The sequence below is a fragment of the Elephas maximus genome, chromosome 7 (assembly GCF_024166365.1).
Source record: "Elephas maximus indicus isolate mEleMax1 chromosome 7, mEleMax1 primary haplotype, whole genome shotgun sequence".
NCBI classification, from domain to species: Eukaryota; Metazoa; Chordata; class Mammalia; order Proboscidea; family Elephantidae; genus Elephas; species Elephas maximus.
Window position 1 is genome coordinate 40,679,833 of NC_064825.1, and position 23,743 is coordinate 40,703,575.

Consider the following 23,743-nt stretch of genomic DNA (forward strand, 5'->3'; position numbering starts at 1 on the left):
AAAAAAAAAAAAAAGTCAAACCCATCGTCATCAAATTGATTAGAACAGAGTAGAAGTGCTCCATAGGGTTTCCAAGGAGTGGCTGTGTTTTCGAACTGCTGACCTTTTGGATATCAGCCAAACACTTAACCACTGTATCTCAAGGGCTCCAAGGGAAATGATACTAATTGGAAATTAAGATCTACAGTATAGCAACTGGGTAAACACAGAGAACAGTTTTTTTCTTTCTTTTGAAAAAGGTTTAAAAAGCCAATTGACTGAAGCAAATATAATAATATTGTGCACTGGGTTTTGGGTGGGTGGGGTTTATTAAGCACATAATATGAAATATATGACAACAACAGCACAGAGGATAGGAGATGGTGTTAATGGAATTATACTGTTGTGAAGTGCTTTCATTATACATATAATGATATAATGTTAATATTATGTAGACTGAGATGTGTTGAGATGCATATTATAATCCATTGTTGTTGTGTGCTGTCAGGTTGATTCCAACTCATAGTGACCCTAGAGGACAGAGCAGAACTGCCCCATAGTGTTTCCAAGGAGCAGCTGGTGGATTCGAATGGCAGACCTTTTGGTTAGCAGCCAAGCTCTTAACCCCTAGAGCCACTAAATATGCATATATATGAAGAGGCATAGCTAAAAACCCTATGAAGAAGAATGAAATCCTAACCAAAAAAAAAACCTAAAAGAACACAGGAAAGGAGAAATGACAAAACAAATAAAAGAGAAGACAAGTAGAATAAAACCCAAACATATTAAAATCAGATTAAATTGAATGGCAGAGATGTTCATTCTGGATAAAAATATCGAGATCAAACAACACACTGTTTAAAAGAGATGCATTTTAAATATAAAGACACATATAGATTGAAAGTAAAAAAAAAAAAGAAAATAATAGAGCATGCAAATACTAAGCATTTGAAAGCCAATAAAAAAAATAAATAATTGTCCTGGAGTCAATTCCAACTCATAACAACCCCATAGGACAGAGTCTAACTGTCTCATAGGGTTTTAAAGGTGAATTCAACTGCCGACCTTTTGGTTAGCAGCTGTAGCTCTTAACCACCAAGCCACCAAGGTTTCCTGAAAGCCAGTATATCTATGTTATTATCAAACCAAGTAGACTTCAATCAAAAGAATATTACCAGAGATAAAGGGAGTCATTTCACAATGTTAAAAGTATCACTTCATCAAACAATAATAATCCTGAATGTGTATGCATCTAATAACAGAGCTTGACATACATGAACCAAAAACTGATGGACCTAGAGGGAGAAATAAACAAATCCAGAGAGCTAAGCGTTTTAAAACTGCTCTGTAGGTAATGCCAGAACCAACAGATAAAATAACTGTTAAAGCCTAAGGCATTTAGTTGCTTTCCAGACTGCAGGAAGACAGAAGGGAGGAAGGGAAAGGGGCACATTTATACTTCCTAGAAATTGGACACATTGCTTCCACTTATGTTCATTTAACCAGAATTTAGTCACATGGGCATACTTAGCCACAAAAGAACTTGGAAAATATATTCTTTATTAAAAATACACTTAGTCGTCTAGTGCTGCTATAACAGAAATATCACAAGTAGATGGCTTTAACAAAGAGTTTTTTTCCTCACAATCTAGGAGGCTAGAAGTCCAAATTCAGGACATTAGCTCCAGGGGAAGGCTTTCTATATGGGCTCTGAAGGAAGGTTCTTGTCATCAATCTTCCCCTGGACTAGGAGCTTCTCTACATAGGAACCCCGGGCCCAAAGGATGGGCTCTGCTCCTGCCACTGCTTTCTTGGTGGTATGAGGTCCCCGTTTTCCACTTGCTTCCCTTTCCTTTTATCTCTTGTAAGATAAAAGGTGGTGCAGGCCACACTTCAGGGAAACTCCTTTTACATTGGATTAAGGATGCGACCTTAGTGAGGGTGTTACTCTTTAACATAATTTACCATCACAAAATGGAAGACAACCACACAATACTGGGAATCATGGCCTAACCAAAGTGGCACATATTTTGGGGGGACACAGTTCAATTCATGACAATATTCCAGGTCTTCAGCAAAAAGAAAGAAAAAAATCTACCTACCTACCTATCAATCTATCTACCTAAACTACCTACCTACAATCATATGTACATATGTATATATATAGGAAAGGCTGGTGGCATAGTGGTTAAGTGCTACAGCTGCTAACCTAAGGGTTGGCAGTCCGAAGCCACCAGGTGCTCCTTGAAAACTCTATGGGGCAGTTCTATTCTGTCCTATAGGGTCTCTATGAGTCGGAATTGACTCGACGGCACTGGGTACTGGGGTATGTATATATATGTCTATGTATATATATTTGTTTATATATATATAGACATATACATACACATATAAAAAAATATATATATATGGAAACCCTGGTGGCATAGTAGTTAAGTCCCATGGCTGCTAACCAAGAGGTCAGCAGTTCAAATCCGCGAGGTGCTCCTTGGAAACTCTACGGGGCAGTTCTACTCTGTCCTGTGGGGTTGCTATGAGTCGGAATCGACTCCATGGCAGCAGGTTTGGTTTGGTTTATACATATATATATAAATATATATATATATATGGAACCTGGTGGCACAGTGGTTAAAGAGTTTGGCTGCTAACCAAAAGATCTGCAGTTCAAATCCACCAGCCGCTCCTTGGAAACCATCTGGGGCAGCTCTACTCTGTCCTATAAAGTTGCTATCAGTCTGAATCGACTGGAAGGCTACGGGTACATGCATGTGTATATATATATATATATATATATATATATATATATATATATATGTATGTATATATGTCATTGTTGTCAAGGAGTCCTGATAGCTAAGTGGTTAAAGCGATTGTTAACTGAAAGGTCGGAGGTTTGAAAACACCAGAGGCTCCAGAAAAAAGATGTGGCCATCTGTTTCTGTAGATATTCACAACCTTGGAAACTCTACAGGGCTGCTAAGAGTCGGAATCGACTGGTCGGCACCTAACAACAATAAACCAAAAAATCAAACCTACTGCTGTTAGGTGGTCCAGAAGGAAGAAGCTAGTCTCAGTACAGGTGCAAACCATTAAAATCATGTTGCTAGAGGTGGCACGAAGTCTAAATTTGTCATGTATTCCAAGATCATAGCAAAAGACAGCTGTTAAGTAGCTTCCATCAAATAAATTAGATAAATACACTAGAGGGAACAGTTGCTCAATGTTTACCTAACATCCATATTTATGTGAAAAATACATGAAAAATAATTGAAGAGGGAAAATAAATAACCCGAGTTGTGTGTATGTGTGTGTGTTTCCTAAATGCTTTTCCATTTTCAAGGTTGTAATAGCCATGGTAACATTTTTAAGAGCTCAAAAATGACTAAATATTTGTTTGGCCAAGAAAGAATTTAGAATGAATCACTGTGTAAGGGAGGAGCAAGGCAACGAAAGGAATTCTGACTAGGGAAGATGTTGTGAAAACACAACCATCAGGCAAGTAGTCTTTTGTGCTTCGTCTAAAGCTGTTTCTTAGTGTGTAATTTTGATGAACTCAGTATCTGTGTTTGACAAATACTTGGGAGAATGCTATCATACTTCAACAAGGAGAAAATAATAATTATACCTCTGTGAGTTATTTGAGTTTGTCTTCTACAATTTTAATATGTTCCAAATATTTAAGAAAGAACAAGAGAACATGCATTGTAAATACATATTAATTAAGAAATATTTATTTTTCCTATAAAATATAAAACACATATAGCATGGTGTTATTTTTGTTATATTATCATTTGCTGTCTTAGTTACCTACTGCTGCTATAACAGAAATACCACAACGGGTGACCTTAAGAAACAGAAATTTATTTCCTCACAGTTTAGAAGGCTAAAATTCCAAATTCTACGTACTGGCCCTAGGGGAAGGCTTTCTCTCTCTTTTGGCTCTGGAGGAAGTTCCTTGTCTCTTTTGAGCTTCAGCTCCTGGGCAATGTTCACGTGGTTTGGCATCTCTGCTTCTCTCACTTGTTTGTCTAATCTCTTTTATATCTCAAAAGAGATTGACTTAAGAGACACCCAACAGTAATCCTTTCTCATTAACATAACAAAGACAATCCTTTCCCAAATGGTATTATAACCATAGACATAGAGGTTAGGATTTACACACATATTTTTAGGGTACAAAATTCAATCCATGACATCTATGAAATTGGAAACTCTTATTTTTATCATTGATAATTTACTTTAGAGAATTACTTGGAAAGTTGGGTTCTTAATTCATCTTTCAGTTTGTTGTTGTTAGGTGCTGTTGAGTTGGTTCTAAATCACAGCAACCCTATGTGCAACAGAATGAAATGCTGCCTGGTCCTGTGCCATCCTCACAATTGCTGTTATGTTTGAGCCCGTTGTTGCAGTCACTGTGTCAATCCATCTCATAGAGGGTCCTCCTCTTTTTTGCTGACTCTCTTCTTTATCAAGCATGAAGTCCTTCTCCAGGGACTGGTCCCTCCTGATCACATATCCAAAGTAAGTGAGATGAAGTCTCACCATCTTTGCTTCTAAGGAGCATTCTGGTTATATTTCTTCCAAGACAGATTTGTTCGTTCTACTGGTAGTCCATAGCATATTCAGTATTCTCTCCCAACACCACAGTTCAAAGGTACCAATTCTTCTTTTGTCTTTCTTATTCATCATACAGCTTTTGCATCAATATATAGCCATTCCTTCAGATTAGTGCTTTCTTTTAAACTAACATTCAAGTTATAAGAGTCCAATTTGATTGTCATTAATTTATTAGTCTGGCACAAAAACACTGCATGGTTACTTCTGATTATTAAAATGCCATGAAAAATAATAAATGTCATTTACATACTAGATATTTTAGTTGCTAAAAATATTTTATTAGTTCTCCCCTCTCTGCTATATTATGCTGCATGAAAATCTAAAATCAGTATCACATCCCTTCAGGAAATTTTGATCTAATCCCTAAACTTGAAGATTTTATTTTTTTGTAATCTTTTTTCTTACATGTATCTATTTATATTTATTTAACAGCATGTATACTCTATTTAACTCTATGGGGCAGTTCTACTCCACCATATAGGGTCGCTATGAGTCAGAATCGACTTGATGGCACTGGGTTTGGTTTTGGTTTGGTTCTCCTCACTGAGAGCAGAAGAGAGAGACACCATCTGTTCTGGCTTCTGTGATATCAAGAATACTCTGTCCTATAGGGTCACTACGAGTCAGAACTGACTCAAGGCAATGGGGTATTAGCCATTCAGTTGCCTAATTGAAATGCTCAACATTTCCTTTGCCTTTAATAATATCATCAAACATACAAACATCTTAATAAGATATTTCCATGTAAGTAATTTTACTTAAACCCAAAAATAATACCATGAAATATTGGGATTTACCTTACCAGACTTACAGAAACTAAGAAATGAAGTCCAAGTCAGCTCCATAGCACAGTTCATAAGTCATAGAGCCAGGATTCAGTCCAAACTAGCGTAAACCAAAACCATATACAAACCTTCACCTTGTTGTAAAATATTCTGTTTTTTCTACGAAACCTCATGACCGTTTATTTGGATAAGCTCATCATGATTATTAACTTTATTATATAAAGAGCTCATATAACCTGCTGAGGAAATTTTAGTGAGTTAAAAGTCTTAGCATAAACACTAAGCAAAGAGGAGAGCATTTACTAAACTGGCCAGTGAAAACCATTTAATCTTGCCAGAGAGGAAACATACTAATTAAAATAATAGTAAAATAATATTTCACACATACTGTCAGCAGATGTTTTTAAGAAAAATAGTCAGTGCTGTTGAGATTGTGGTGAAACTGGAACATTTGTGTAATCCCAAGAGAATTTTCTATTGGCAAAACACTTTTGGAAAGCAACTGGTGATATGTGTATGCTTAGAACATCTTTGAACATATACTGTACACATAATGAAAGAAATAGGAAAAGTTTATGAACATGCACTGATAGTTAAAATTATAGTATTTAATCATAGTATTTAATAATGGATAAATAGTAAATTATTTTTCTGGTGTATGAAATATCCTATTCAAATAATGAATACATATAGTATGAAGAAGCATAGAAATATTTATGATATGATGTAAATTGGTAAAAAAAGGTATGTGTATGTATATTAGAATGGCAACATTGTGAAATTATATGCAAGTATATTGTTAAAATGTGGAAAAGATATTAGATTTTTCTTAAGGTAACTAAGGTTAGAGGTATTTTTTCTTCCTGTTTTCCAAGGAGCTACAATTACTATAGAATGTTTGAAAGGGAGTACGCTAAATAGAAAAACCACCTACATTACAATAAAGCTGAAACCTGACTTTCCTCTATAATCCACTCTCTCTTCACTCCCAAATAGGGACACTCCTTCCTCTTACACTTCTCCTTAATTTGTCTATTGTGTTCCACATCTCCGCCACCACCCTGATCCAGACAACCAACATTGCTTGCTCTGATTACTATAAAACCTCCTTCCACGATTGTTGATCTCTTCCTCTCTGGGGTCAGTTCTAACCACTCCCTTTCTGTATTCTGTTTTCTGCAACAGAGAAAATCTTTCCATCCTCCATTGCACCATGCTTTCTCTCACCTTTGAGCTTTCTTTTATGCTTTCATTCTTCCCCTCATCTTTTCCTTCCACTGTTAACAAGTATTCTTTAGAACTCACACATCATTCCATGTTCCTTCTCAGACTTCTTTGCTGGCTCCTCATCTTTTCACTTCTAAATTTTGAATGGTCCTAAGGCTTAATCTTTAGCTCTCTTACATTTTCTACCTATCCTCTCTCCTTAGCTGATCTTTTCCAGTTCTATAGCTTTGAATTTCATTTAAATACCAGTGATTCCTAAATTTATCTCCAGTTGCAGCATCTCACATAAGCTACACACTTGCTCATATCTGTGCCTCTTTGACATCTAATTATATATTACCCATCTCTAACTTAACATGCTCAAAAAATAACTCATGATTTTCCACAGCCATCGTTAATAAGCCACTTCTTCATCTATGTAGATGACATCATGGTTTACTCAATTGCTCAGGCCAAAAACCTAGGAGTCATTGTTGTCTCTCCTCTTTCCCTAACAGCCAACCTCAAATTCATCAATGAATTCTTTTGTCTTATAATTTCAAAATATATCCCAAATCTGATCACTACTCACCAGATCTACTATTATTACTTTTATCTAAGTCATCATCATATCTTTCCCAGCCTAATACAGCAGCCTAAGTTGTCCCTCAGATTCTACTCTCACCCCTTCTACTATTTCCCATATACCACTGAAAGTGGTATTTTAAAAGGTAAATGTGATCATGAATCATGAGCTTCAGACCTACTAATGTCTTCCCAACACATTTAGATCAAAATCCTAACGTTTTATCATGACTTCGAAGCCTATACATGTTTTGGTCCCTCCTTACCTCTCTGGCCTAATCTCATACCACTAACTCCCTTGCTCACTTTGCTCAAGCCATAAAATCCTTACCATTTCTAGAACTCATCAAGCTCTTATGTGTATCAGAGCCTTCATACTTTCTGATTTCTCTGCATAGAAGTATATTCCACCAGATTTTCACATGTCTCACTGCTTCGTATTATTCAAGTCTCTATTAAAATATCACTTCCACAGGCTCTCCTTGTCTCCATCTTAATTATATTTTTTCTCTTGGTCTCAGCTCATCCTGTTTTATCTTCTTCATGGAATTAAAGCATGTGCCTTACAAGGACAAATGTGTTTGTTTTTAGTCACTGACTAATCCAAAGAACCCATAAGTGTGCCTGGTATATAGTGAAAACCTAACGAAAATTTGTACCACTATTTAAAAAAAAAACCCCGTTGCCATTGAGTCAATTCCAACTCATAGTGACCCTACAGGACAGAGTAGAACTGCCCCACAGGGTTTCCAAGGAGAGGCTTGTGGATTCGAGCTGCCAACTTTTGGTTAGCAGCCAATTTATTGACCACTGTGCCACCAGGGCCCCTCTACTGTAAGTTATAGTATTATTTGTTATTTGCTTGGGTCCTCATTAGAATATAATCTCTGTCTTATTCACAGGCATATTTCCATTGCCTAGAACAGTGCTTGGCATATAACAGCCTCAATAAATATTTGTTTAAAAAATGAATAAAGATTTTTTTTATTCCTCTATTTATTTAACTTTTCCTAAAGTTAAAGACACTTTAACTGTATCTTCGGTGTGTTGACATGCAAATAATCATTTTCAAACCCTCCTTGGCGAACAAAAAAAAAAAGAAGGTTATCACTTGTTAAAAACTGATACTGGTAACTCACTGAAAAAAATTCTTTAGAGGCAAAATTTGTTGAAGTGCTTGAATGCTTTCTACTTCTGATGGGGAGACATATAGAAAGAGACCATGAACTCTAAAATAGCTGCTCCATACCATGTCTGCCAATTGTCCTTGATTATAACAGATGTCATTCATTTTCTTAAATTTATCACTGTCCCTTACCAAAGAGCAGCTTACTATTTATTATAACTGAGAGGTTTTTTTTTTTCTTGAAAATGCTGAATTATGAACTTGAGGTAATAAGAAGTTTCTACAGGTCAGAGTAATGAATCTTAAAATTTTTGAACTTCCTATTTTCAATTTGTGTGTTACTTTTGTCCAAATCCAGTGACCTATTTTAATTAATGACTGCCTATAAACTTAAATTCTTTATTTTTTGAAAGAGAAACAACTCAGGGGACTTTAACATATTAAATAGGATTATTTTTATGTAAACTATAATAAATGGGTCCTTATTAAGCTACAGCTGCTAACCAAAAGGTTGGTGGTTCGAATCTACCAGGTGCTCCTTGGAAACTCCATGGGGCAATTCTATTCTGTCCTATAGGGTCTCTATGAGTGGAAATTGACTTGATGGCAGTGGGTTTTTTATTTGTCTTTTATTTTGAAAAACAATATATAGTTAAACTTATACACTTATATTAGGCAAGTTGTTTAAACTTTTTAGAGTTGTATCAATGTCTTCCTAACTGCGTTGGTGATTCTCATCACTAAGGCAATTTTATCATAAGCCCAAATGTACTCCTGGAAATTATATTTGCTTTTGTGACTGCAGAGCAGACAGATAATAAAGAATTCCATTTGAGTATCATGGTCATAAGGATATATGATTATCAATGTAGTTATTTGAGTGTCCTTGGATATAGAATTAGCACAGAAATCTGGCATAAGGCTGTGATAAGATATTTTGCCCTATCTGAGTTTAGCATATTTCTTTATCTAAGTCTCAATAACAACAAGGAATTGAGTAGAAGATTGGAAAAATCCAATAGATGAAAATGTCATTCTTTTGTTTAAACCCTGAATTATCTTCAAGGCATGCTTAGACCAGATAGCTAATAGGCGGTTGTGTGGATGTTCTACAGATGCTGAGAAAGCAGTTCATGAGCTCGCTCTGTCTTGATCTTTGTTGATGAAGACCCTTACCTGTTAGTGCTCAGAATGCCAAGGCCCAGTGGGCAATTTCCTCTGTTTTATTCAGGTTAGAACCCCCTGTCATGGGGACTATAGCAGCCTCCTAACATATTGGAATATGCCCATGCTTTCCTAAATTAATCCATCCTGGATACCTACCTTTCTAAAACAAAAATTGGTTAGTGATACTCCTTTACCTTAAAAGTTGCCAGAGCTCCCATTGCTCATAGGTTAACTTGGAAAGTCTTTGCATGCCATTCAAGTTTCTCCTTCATCTGGCCTTAGGTGCTTTGTAAGCCTCTTTCTATTTCCCACTTCTATATGCACATACCGTAGTCTAACCCAAAAAACCCAGGGCCGCCGAGTTGTTTCCTACAGAGTAGAACTGCCCCATAGAGTTTCCAAGGAGTGCCTGGCGGATTTGAACTGGCAACCCTTTGGTTTGCAGCAGTAGCACTTAACCACTATGCCACCAGGGTTTCCTATCATAGTCTAAAAAAAAAAAAAAAAAATAGTCTAGCAACCCATAATTTATTACTGTTTCCCAAATACATCATCCTGTTTCAAGGCTAGTATCTATTCACATATTATTCCCTTTGCCTACAGTGCTTTTTTCCTATTTTCTCCAGGTAAAACTCTTTTCAGCAGACAAAACAGTTCAAGTATCATCTCTTCTTTCAAGATTCCTCCAGATCCCTAGGCAGCTATTTGCTTTCTCTTCTGCCTAACATAGTGCAGAGAAAGTGCTCAATAAGTGATAGTTGTTATTATCAATCTAAAGTCGTATCACTACCTCTTTTTAGACTCTAGAAGGGTTCCTGGCACAAGGTAGTTACCCAATAAATACTTGGATAAATTGAGTCTACTCATTTGAGTCCATTGTATTTGGAGGCAAAAAAAAAAAAAAAAAAATTAAATCCCATTTTCAAAAGTAGCTTTAAGAAAAACTTATTAGATGTCACACTAGAATGTAATAATGCTTTATTTTGTAAGGGAAAAAGTAGGACAGGTAAAGTCAGTTCCTTTGTACTCTGAAGAAAAAAGTATATGTTTCTTTTTGCATAGCATACTGAAGATGCATGTCTCTGATAATGTCCAATAAGACAAAATGTATATACCGTTGTAAAACCAGAACCTTTCAAAAAATGTTTTGGCTGATATTTGCAAGGGAGACTTTGGGATGGATTAATTCTTTTGAGGACTGGATTCAGGATTATACTTCAATTAATCATGCTGGGTCAACTTAATGGCAACTGATTTTATTTGTTTTTTACTGGCCACACATTCAACTTTTTAAATATTCAACAAGATAATGTTTGTGATAGTCCTTTGGAAACTGATTTGTTTGTTGTTGAGATTTTTACTGTTATAATAATATACTGCCATTCTCTGTAATAATATGAAAAGAACTATTATCATCAATCATAAAAGAAAGCTTATCAAGATTAAATGATTTGGGTTGCACATCAAATCCCTTTTACAATACAAAGAGTTATAAATTTTTGAAGAAATACATAATTCTAGTAAAAAAGTTCTTGGTTGCAAATATTTTGTACTTTGAGACATGTAAATGCTGTTGTAGGGGATACTGAATATTATTCAGCAGGTATAATTTGGAAAGCAATCTATTGGTTTTAAAAAAATTTTATTTAGTATTCATTAATTCAACAAAACATTTACTGGATACCTGGAACTGTAGATATAGAAATGAACATTTATTGAGTACCTAAGACAAACTCCAAGTGTGTTAGACAAAATAGATGTGTGTGTGTGTGTGTGTGCATGTGTGTGTGTTATTTCTGGCAGCAGTACTTCAAATATGATCTTTTTGTAGACATTTTGTTAATTAAAAAAAAAAAATCTTAGGTTCAGAGGGCTAAGCACCATGCTTATGATCACAAAGTATATCAAACTGGTAGAGCAAGGATTTGAAACCACCATAGCGCTTTATCTATTTATACACATAGCACTGTATTTTCTAGACTGTTTTGAATCCTGAATTGTTTTTTGCTTCTATTATGACAAATAGTCCTTGATATTAAATATTAGTTTACTAGTTCATAGGAGAGGAAGACTTTGCCCTGGCTGGGTATAGCTACATCCTTAAGGACATCCAGTGGGGATGGGGTGGTATCATTTGGGCTCTGTGGTAGACACTGAGGTGCACTAGGGCCTCTCAGACCCTTTTTCATTAAGGCTTTGTTGCATCAGTTGCTGGGGTACTGTCAGGCAATAGCCTTCCACTGTCAGCTCCTTCAGGGATTGCCTCAGCTGCAGAGATCTACCACACTCAAAGGCACACTCTTTCCTGGGATGGGGCTGGGGGTGTACGTGAGTGACTGATAAGTTCAAGAGGATAAATGTCTGGCCATCTTGGCCCAACTTGAGACAGTTCAGACAGGCCATTGTAGCCCAGAGCTCTCCATGGGTTAGGCGGAGGCCGTTGTTGGCCACATTGCATCTTGATTTCTCTCTGTGCTAAATCCTGCTTCCTACCCTCTTTCCACAGGTGTTGCTCCCAATGGCACACCTGAATAAACATCCTGCATGCTAAATTCCATCTCAGAGTCAGCTTCCTGGGAACCCCAACCTGTGGTAGACCGTAGGTAGAAAAGGTTACAATAATATTTGCAGGTGCTGTAATTGTACCACTGCCTGATTGCTTTTGCTCAAATGGCCCCCAGAGAGAAACTGTGCCCTTTATTCCAAGCCAATTGGCTCACAAAATCAAATAGACCTAGCAATTGTGTCATAGGACTGTGTGTAGTCTGAATTTTTCCCATTTCAATTGTGTATAATATATAAGAATTCAATGATTAATGTCTTCTTTCTTAAATGAACTTTTTTACTGTTAGCCTTAATACGGTTTGGTCTTATTGAAAAAAAAAAATAGTCTATGCTTCAAACAAGATATACAGATAAAGATTTTTTTTTTTTCTTGGAGAGTTATCTAGTAATTTAAATTCAAATTGCTACTGTGAATTTTTTTCAAATAGGAGTGATATTCACAAAGTGTATAATCCCATTCACTAGTATTTTCTGTAGGACTAGAATTTTTGTGGCCAGTTTTTTTCATTGAGCATTGTTCTTGCCTCCTTCTCCCTACCAGCCCACCCCCAACACACACACACACACACACACACACACACACACACACACACACACACACACACACACAGTTCTTCCCATCTTTGCCAAGCTTCAAATCCAAATTCTGACATTTTCCTGCTATGTGATGTTGAGAAACTTACTTACCTTCTTTGAGTTCTCTGAGCCTTAGTTTTCTTTTCTGTAAAGTAGGGGAAAATATTATTTATCCACAGTGACAACTGTGGATAAATTTGATGAGATAATGTATGAAAAACACAAAGCATGATACCTAGCAAATATCAGACACTGAACAAATTTGTTTTGTTTTGTTTTGTTTTCTCTGTCCCTTCCTGTGAGAAAGATTATGAGAAAGCCTTCAAGACAGGAAAGACAATGGGACCTGTTGCAGATACTAGATGTGTTCACGTAAGGGGCAATCTTTATCCTATTTTTTTTTTCAACTCCTATTTATTGGACACTTACTTTCTGCTAAGTTATAATTGTGTACAGGATAAAGTCTCCTGACTCAAGGAGCTAATAATCTAGTGGGAGAGTCACAAACAAGAAAATAGCTATGCCAGATCAGGAGCAGATGGTGACCGCATATATGGGAAGATGAGGTGGGCTAGTGCTTGCCTTCATTTATGGATGTATGTTTTGAAAACAATAACAACATTCAGAGAAAGGGCTAGGTTCCTCCCCCTGAATTAACACAAAGAAAATACTAACTATAGGCTGGTTTATAGGCATGAGGGTCCCTTCAAAAATAGAGATGCTATTCCTAGCACTAATTCAAAGACTCAACCAGGGAGAATTACAAAATATCTCTGATTTTCAAGCACATTACCTATTAAGACACCTTGCATTTCCAAGTCTAACACATGTCTTTGTAGTGCTGCTAATAATGAATAAATGATGAAAAGGAAACCTGGACCTAAGTGGTGGTTTCAATGAAATAGGCATTATTGAAAATTGAGAGGAAAAAAGCATCTCTAGAACTATTATTCCAAAAATAAGTACAACTGCTTGTGTCAAATACAAATGCACATGACCATTACTTTGGACTCCTCACCCTTCTTCCATTACAAAGAATTTTGCTGTCAATGAAGCAAACACTTCAAGTGAGAATCATTGATTCAACATTGCTTTCTAGGAACCTTTGTCTTTGAAGCTGACGAAAATGCAGCTTGTCTGCATCACTCCCTTTTTACACTGTAGAAAGCAATGCAATTATACAGTACTACATACACCATCATTTCTGTAAGAAAAAAATAACTTAGAAGAAATTACCCTGGTTTATGGTGAAATAAAACTCTTTGGGATTCAATATAGCATGCAGGTAGTAAAGTAAGGGCTTCTTTGATTTATTATCAGGAATGAAAGAGAAAAAATACTACACAAAAGAAAAAAAGGGGGAGCAAGGAAAGAAGAAGTTTTGTGAAAAGACTGAACCCGACACATGGAGTATATGAAGATGAAATTGAATGGATTAATGAAGAAAAGAGGAAGGAATGGGCAGGGTATTAAATGTGTTTAGCACTTTCCATTCATTCTCCTATTTACTTAATGCAATACTTTACTGACAAAAAATTGAGGCTCAGAGAGCTTGAGTAGCCTGCTCAAACTGGCCCAGCTAAAAAGCTGTAGAGCCGAGGTTTGAGCCCAAATCTTCCACAATCCAAACACCATGCTCATTTATATAAATCCCAAATTTCTGAAAAATTTCTACTCGCCTATTAAGGAAATTGACAACAATCCTATTGTCATGGATTGAATTGTGTCCCCCCAAAATATCTGTCAACTTGACTAGGTCATGATTCCCAGTATTGTATGATTGTTTACCGTTTTGTCATCTGATGTGATTTCCTTATGTGTTGTAAATCCTATCACTGTGATGTAATGAGATGGGTTAGTGGCAGTTACATTGATAAGATATACGAGATTAGATAGTGTCTTAAGTCAGTGTTTTTCGAACTATAAAAGAGAGCAGAGAGATGTGGGATCCTCATATCACCAAGAAAGCAGTGCTGGGAGCAAAGCATGTCCTTTGGACCTGAGGTTCCTGCATGGAGAAGCTCCTAGGCCAAGGGAAGATTGATGACACAGACTTTCCTCCACAGCTGACAGAGAAAGTCTTCCCTTGGAGTTGACGCCCTGAATTTGGACTTGTAGACTACTACACTATGAGAGAATAAATTCTGTTTGTTAAAGCCATCTACTTGTGGTATTTCTGTTACAGCAGCACTAGATGACCAAGACACCTATTGATCACCCTGGTGCAAATCCATCATTCTAGCATGAGTACCTTGTAACATACATGGGGTGAGAAACATGATGGTTAAAAATGGAAGAAAGTTGATGAGCCCAGCTTGATGCTTATATTGAAATCAAAATTGATCTTTTCTAGACACAAAATCTTCCAATTTTGCCAGATTTTAGTGTAAGAAGATTTCTATATACTCTCTTCTTATGTAAAAGGATCTGAAATACATTTTGTTCCCACAAACATAAGCTGATCCTTCCTGCTCCTAGGGCCCTGGCTTATATTGATTCCTATGCTTGAAATGCTCCTTACATGTACTCCCCTCTGCCAACACACACACTCATAGATTTCTGCTGATCTCTGATATCGCCATTCTTTCATCCCATCATACTGAAAGACCTAACCAAATCAGTTTCTTCCATTATCACTAATTCAGAGAACTAGATAGCCCTTCTTTTTTTTTTTATCACATATCACATGATCACCATTTTGCATTTATTTATGTAGTTTTTTGACTAATGCCCAATTCCAATAAATTCCATGAAGACAGGGACTATATATTTGTGCTATTTACCATTGCAACCCCTGGATGTAACTTTATTAAAAGTTTGAGCAAATGAATAGTAAATCTCCAATAAATTTATCTCCCTCTTTTTGAAACACACACTACCATGGGAAATCTATGTTCCTTCCTTTCTCTTAGTAACTTTGAGTAATTTTGTGGTACACTGAAAGGACCAGGAGATTTGGAGCATGCCAGGGTTTGAATCGTAGCTTTGCCACTTAACGTATAATGTTGTGTAATTTCTTTGAATCTTTGAGTCTCAGTTTATTCATCTCTTAAAAAAAGTGAGAAATAGTCACATCCCACAGGGTTGTTCTCACTCTTATTGAGGTATGGACATACTGTATTCACTTAAGAAGTTCAAGTTCCCTAGTCCTTCCCCTGTCCATGCCTATGCCTTTCTTCTCAAAAATAAGATTAGAAGAGATGTGGTTTGAGTTGTTTTCTGTGCAGAAGAGTTGCACTTGCTGCCCTCAGAGCATGAACCAGTTTCCAGATGCTCAATTTAACATAAATTAATCAAAGTGAAAAGTTTACCTCCTCCATGAAATCATGCTTAGCTAGAATTGATTGCTTATTTAATTACCACCCATGGTCTCTTTTGTTAGTACCAAATGGTTTAGTCTTTTTTTTTTAAGTCTTCTTTTGTTTGTTTCCTTCTAGTTGTTTTGAATATGTGTGTCTTGTTTCTTTTGTTTAATTAAGACACATTTAATATTCATAAAATACCAGACACTGTGCTGTATTTTGTGGGATAAAACAAAAGTGAAGTTGACACAAACTCTTACCATTCATCTTGTAGCCTATTGGCATAGGCAATAGTTAAAATAGCACAGTACAGTAAACCTTGTAAAAGCTGGAACCTGTATATAAGGCAGAAACCTGTCAGAGAAGGAAAACTCAAATATTTTCCACGAAATAACCTGTTGCCATCGAGTCTATTCCGACTCATAGCAACCCTGTTGGACAGAGTGGAACTGCCCCATAGAGTTTCACAAGGAGTGGCTGGTGGATTTGAACTGCTGACATTTTTGTTAGCAGCCATAGCACTTGACTACTACAGCACCAGTATTTCCTTCCTAGAAAAATAGTAAGACTGAACACTGTCAAAGGGAGAAAACTTTTGATACCTGGAAAAAAAAGGCAGTCCTGTTGAGTTCTGGCTCTCACAGGTAAGAGGACAATATTAATAAGAAACCATAGAAATCCCTTGTATTGCATGGTTACTATCTACATGAAACTGTATAAATACAAAGGATGGACATATTCTAGGAAGAGAAAAATGCTAATGTAAAGATGTGATAATATGAAAGGCTATGATGTATGCTGGAGTGGATATGAAATGTGAGAGTGGAGAAAATGGAAGAGTGGAGAAAGTGGGACAATGAGGCTGGTCAGAGATGGATTGATGAGGAAGGCCATAGGGGCTTTGCTGGTCATTCAATAAGGCTTCTTTTTTTTTTTTTTCCTAAAAGAAATATGAAAGCATCAGAAGATTTTTAGCAGAAAAATCACATGATTCCAAGCATGTTTGACAAAGACATAGCTTATCTCACTTACAAATATTGTCTTCCTCTCAAAATCATATCTTCTGTCAATACAAAGACCACCTTTTCTCCTTATGTACATTTCCCTAAACATTTAACAATGGCAGGTACAGTATTTCCCTCAACATAACTGTCTTAGGCTGAGTTCTGTAAAGGAGCAAAGCCAGTAAAGCATATATATATATATAAAGAGAGATTTATTTCAATGGCTTACGCAGTTGTCTAGGCTGGCAAGTCTCAAATCCATAGGTCAGGCATTAGGCTGGAGGCTCCTCCTGACTCTTGTGGTTGCAGGGGCCAATGAACCCAAAATCGGCAGGTCAGACAGCAGATTACTGGCTTATGGGGCTGTTGGAGCTGGCGAATTTCACAATCTGCAGGACAGGAAACTGTTGGCTTACATCCCAAAAGCCCGAGGTCAGAGGATGGATGCAGGATCTAGAGAGGGTGAGCTTTGCCAGAACATCCATATATATTGGATGCAGACCACAATCCCAAGGAAACTCCCCTTTCAACTGATTGGCTGCTCACAACAGATCACAAAATAGAGGGTAATTACATAATATCTGCCAAACCACTAAGAATCATAGCCTAGCTAAGTTGACACATAACCTTAACCATCACAACAACATACAAAAGTTTCATAGTATGCAAACTAATATTTGAATCTCCAGTGGCTCTTACAAGCTATTAGAAATAAGGGAGCAAGGAATTAATTATCACAAAGTATATATATAAGTGGAATTCCCTCCAGTTTGAAGAGTTTTTATATAAATTGTGCCATTTGTCCTCATGTTATTTCTATAGATAGGATGAAAAAGGAAGGAGCCAAATATTAAATATACACTTTAAAATCTTGATAGGGCTCACAGACATGACCAACCTTGTAAGTACCCCCAAAACTTGGCTATCTGAAAACTCTAGGGGATCCTCAAGGCTAGTTTGTTCAGTTGTATTTTTCTACATTCATATCCACAAAATCTTGTCTCCAAGATGAATGCTGATGTACCAGCATCCTGAGCTAAAGAGAGTGCTCAAACCCCCAACAATTGATGCATTTTTTATTAGACTAACTGATAGCCATAAAACAAAATCAAATCAAGTGTCTGAGAATAAATTTCTTTGAGTTCTGTGATAGCATCATTCAATAATTTTATTTTTTATTTTAAAGAGGCTGAGAAAATGAAAAGGGTATTTGGGAACAACATGTTCCTGTCTTGAGGTGCACTCTTTACAATTAGAAATGCAATATATGAAAACTTGTCTTAATGTGAACCAAAAAGGGTTTAAAGCAAGGAGCATGAAATTCATTTTCTCTGTCTCTCATATCCTCTCTCTCTTACAGTTTCTCTTTCTTCAATACACCATACAGCCATAAATGGATGAGTGAGCTATTCATATATTCTCTAACAAGCAATCGGTAAGCACTTATTATGTGGAAGCTGTGATCAACACTAGGGATAAAAAGATAAATTAGATGGTGAGTTATGGAGAGAAACTTGGTATAATTTTCCTTTGTACCCATAGGACATGGCAGAGAGAAAATGCTTAATTAACTTTCATTGAAGAGCAAACAGTAAGTGGTACAAATGATAGTAAGAATAAAATTTATAAATTGAATATTTTCTCTATACTATGGTCTTCAAAGTATGGTTCCTGGACTGACAGCATCAATATCACCTAGGAACCTGTCAGAAATTAAGTCCTCAGGCCTCACCCCAGGGTCGCTAAATCATGAATAATTTTGGGGGATGAGGTGAGGCCCTGGAATCTATTTTTTAAAAAAAACATCAGGTGATTCTGTTGAACACTGAAGTTTGAGAACCACTTCTCTATGTTAAATAGTTTGTATAAATCATCTCATAAACCTTAAAAGTCAAATAAAATTCTATCTCTACATTAGTTATCTATTGCTGCCAAACCAATTACCACAAAATGTAGCAACTTAAAATAACAAGCAATGTTTCATCACCTTCATGATTTGGGAGTTGACTGAGCTAAGCTGAGCCTTACTCGCTCACGGTCTTTCATACGATTGAGCCTGAGGATTCACTCACACATATGTCAATGGCCTGGGTTGGGAACACTTCAACAGCTGGGAGCTGGAAAAGTTGCAGCTATTCAAGCTTCTCTTTCCATATCTATGTGGTCCCTGCACTTGGTCCCTCCATAACAGAACCTTTAGAGTAGGCAGGCTTCTTGTACGGCTATACCAAAAGCAAGAGCGCAGAGATAGATAATGGTTGGTTGGATGGATACAAGTAGAAGCTGTATCAACTTTTAGGATCTAGCCTTGGGAGACATGTGGCATCACTTTCCCCATTTCTACTATTGAGGTAGTCCCACCAGGGCTACCCAGGTTAAAAGAGAGTGGCATAGACTCCACCTCTTCATGAGGGAGTTGGAAAGTTTTGAGAAGTGTTATGGAAGTGAAACAATCTGTTAACAATCACCTTTTGTTTCAGTTGAGAAACAGATGGAGGGGGGTTAAATAACTTGCCCGAGATTTCAACAGTTAGTAAATGGTAGAATAGTGATTCACGTTCAGAGCTTGCAATCCTGGTGTTCATGTAGTTCTTCTTAGACATAGGTAGAACACTTTACATGGATTAATCTTTTTTTTTCTCCTGTTGTTGTTGTTGTTGTTGTTAGGTGCTGTTGAGTCAGTTCCAACTCATAGCAACCCTATGTACAACAGGATGAAACATTGCCCAGTCCTGTCCGTTCTCATGATCATCGTTATATTTACTGCAGCCACTGCATCATTGCAGCCACTGTGTCAGTACATCTCATTGAGGGTCTTCCTCTTTTTTGCTGACTCCACTTTATCAAGCAGAATGTCCTTCTCCAGGGACTGGTCACTCATCATCCTCATTTGTAAGGAACATTCTGGCTGCACTTCTTCCAAGACAGATTTGTTCGTTCTTTTGGGAGTCCATGGTATATTCAATATTCTTTGCCAATACCACAACTCAAAGGCATCAACTCTTCCTTGGTCTTCCTTATTCATTGTCCCACTTTTGCATGCATATGAGGTGATTGAAGACACCATGGCTTGGGTCAGGCAAACCTTAGTCCTCACAGTGACATCTTTGTTTTTAAACACTTTATAATCTGACAACCCAAAATTATTGTTACCATTTCACAGATGAGGAAATTGAGGCCTAGGGAAAATAAGTAACTTGCCTAAATTTGTGTCTCCAATAATTTGTGTTGCCAGGATTTGAATCTAGTTGGTATTACTCAAAAGCACACATTATATTGTCAGAAGTTTTTAATAATTGCAATTATTCATATAAAGCATACATATGTATTTTTTTCATATGCTTTAGTTTTTTCTCTATATTTTTGTGCCCTTTACATGTTATAAAATGATAAATGGTTGTTATTTCTATAATTAAAGAGAAATGTAACCTATTTAAGGAAGTGCAGTATAACCAGAGAGCAGAGCAGCCTCACATTCTCCTCATGTAGTCATAATACCTAAAGAAACTTGTAGCATAGAGTAGGAACCACCCAAAAAGTATTTGAAGTGCCTCAAAATGTTTGGATGGATAGAAAGTCTTTACTGTGAGAGAGATATTACCATCTGCTCTAGAAACTGTACTGAGAGATTAATGTGATGGCTTAGCATAAGAAGAAAGACAGAAAGATAGAAAAGGCATACACACGAAAAGGCAGTAGGTAATAATTGAGGAAAATGGCCAGGTTTTTGCTGAAAAAGAAAAAAAATTAATGAGGGATAAGACTGCTATTGTCAAATGGGTGAAAGATGGCCAGGAGGAAGAACCTAACATACTGTGTGTAGCTCTCCAGAGAGGACAGAGATAGAGCTAACAGTTAGATGTTTCAGTGAGGCAGGTTACTGCCCAGAACAAAGCCCTTTCTAATGGCAAGGACAGTGGCTGAAACTCTTGAAGAAAAGGCGAGGTGACCAGCCTGACCACACTGGGAAAATTTTCAAAGTTGATGACTTGTAAGGTTTATTCCAGTCCTAACGTTCTGTGATCATTTGATAATTTATTGAGAACACAAAACAGAAGTACCTTTCTGATAGAGGTGGAACACCCACTAGATCTCTTCTTAGGTTCAGGTGAGCATTAGACCCACAGCTCCACCGTAAACGACAATGGGAGTTTACTAAGAAGAAGAGAGGAAGGCAGCCAAGCTTGTGGGCAGAGCAACATCAGCCATTCCCCCCTGTGAAAATAGTCCTGGGTGCAGTACGGGCAGCAGTTCACACAGCCATCCAGGAGCTTCCTTCTTCCCAGATGACAGTTTCGCATGCAAAGAGTTGAGATTCACATTAATGGGTATACGTCCCCTGGAAGGACTAATATCTCTTTTAACACTCTGTAACAATAGTTTCCAGAGTTGCCACAAGGGAATATGTGTTACAACACAGGTGCTACACCACACTCTGAGAATCCCAAAACACAGTGTACTCATGAGGTATTTATAGTTCTTTTGTAGTTCTTCCCAATCCAGGTGTAGTTTACCACTCAGGGATGAATTTTGCCATTAGCTGTGTTGCCTAGGAACATGTTGGCATTCTTAGCTTATCAGGTTTTTCAGGGGAAAAAAAGCTAGAGAATTAACTGAAGGTCAGGTTTTCATGCAGCAGGGATGGTATTTTGTTCACACTCTTCCTACAGTAATATTGCAAAATGTAACATAATATTAGCTAACGTTTGAAAGCATTTGCTACAATGCCAGAGTCTCTACTGAGGAGCTTAAGTGCAAGATTTCATTTAATCATCAAAGCATAACTATAACCTAGGTACTATTTTTATTTCCATTTTATAGGCAAGAAATTAAGTCTTGAAAGGATAAGTAACTTGGCAAGGTGACTCAGCTCACTAATAAGTGACAGAGGCAGAATATGAATCTGATTTTGCCCAATTCCAGAGTCTGAGATCTTAACCATTTGTTTATTTAACAACTAGCTATTGACCACCAACTCTGTGCCAAGAACTTTGCTAGGAACTAAAAAGTTGAACAAGACAGATATATAACCTATATGTTGCATGTAGCAATAACCTATGCTGAATATCTACAGATGGAAAATGTCCAAGCATTAAATTATATGGAACAAAGTGTCATTAATGCCAGAGATGTGAGTAATAAACCCAAGTGAAATGCCTTGGGGTGAGTAGGACTGGCCCACAGACCCTGTTTCATCCCCAGAACTGATCAAATAAAATGGGCAATTGCAGGCCTGTGTTGCCAGTGCCTTGGGGCTGCTACTGTAATTTTGGAACCTTTTATGTAGCTCTTACTATTACCTCAATAGAAAGAAAAGTACTTCATGGCTCACTTCAGTATATACTAATTTATTAGTACTGACCACATTAAAATAAACAAGTTTTACTTGATTGGTAGATGAGTAATAGAGGTTTAAATCCAATTTATGTTTATTATGACCTTCATTGGATGTCACATAGATGGACTGGAGTCTCCATTTTCATTCTTGGCGTGGGAACAGAAGGACTTATGCGTTTGAAAGTGACTTTGGGGTAGGGTTTCCAGATAAAATACAGAACACTCAGTTACATTTGGATTTCAGACAAACAATGAAAAAATGTTTATTATAACTTAAATATTGCACTGTTGTTGTTGTTATGTGCCGTAAAATTAGTTCTGACTCATAACGACCCTATAGGACAGAGTAGAACTGCCCCATAGGGTTTCCAAGGAGCAGCTGGTGGATTTGTACTGCTGACCTTTTGGTTAGAAGCTGAGCTCTTAACCACTATGTCACCAGGGCTCCAAATATTGCATGGAACATATTTTTACTAAAAATTATTTTTTGTTTATTTGAAGGTCAAATTTAGCTTGGTGTCCTATATTTTTATTTGCATAATCTGGCACCCTACTTCAAGGATCTCTTGGTATTGCCAACCTAGCATTGCAGGACAGGGACAGTCACTGCCCTTAGGCAGCTCATTCATTCATTCTTTAAACCAAGAAATATTTACTGAGACCACTAGAGACCATCTGAAGAACAGATTTGATACATTGAACACTAATGACTGAAGACCAAACGAGTCATAGGATGACATCAAGGACATTGTACATGAAGAAAGCAGAAGGTCATTAAAGAGTCAGGAAAGAAAGAAAAGATCAAAGTGGTTGCCAGAAGAGAATCTGAAACTTGCTCTTCAATGTACATTAGCTAAAACAAAAGGAAGAAATGTTGAAGCAAAAGATCTGAACAGATTTCAAATGGTGACTTGGGAAGATAAAGTATTATAACCTGGAGTTAAAAAACCAAAATGGAAGAACATGCTCAGCATTTCTCAAGCTGAAAGAACTAAAGAAAAAATTTAGGCCCTCAGTTGCAATATTGAAGGATTCTATGGTCAAAATATTGAGCAATGCAGAAAGCATGAAAAGGAAGATGGGAGGAAAACACAGAGTCACTGTACCAAAAAGAATTGTTTCAGTTCAACCTTTTCAGGTGGTAGCATATGATCAAAAGCCAATGGTTTTGAAAGAAGAAATCCAAGATACACCGAGGGTGTTGGCAAAAAAACAAGGCTCCAGCGCTTGACAGAATACCAAGTAAGATGTTTCAACAAATGGATGCAATGCTGGAAGTGCTCACTAGTCTATGGCAAGAAATTTGGAAGAGAGCTACATGGCCAACTGACTGGAAGAGATCCATATTTGTGCTCATTCTAAAGAAAGATCCAACAGAATGTGGAAATTATTGAACAATATCATTAATATCCCACAAATAAAATTTTACTGAAGATAAATCAAAAACAGTTGCAGCAGTACATTGACAGGGAACTGCCAGAAATTCAAGCCAAA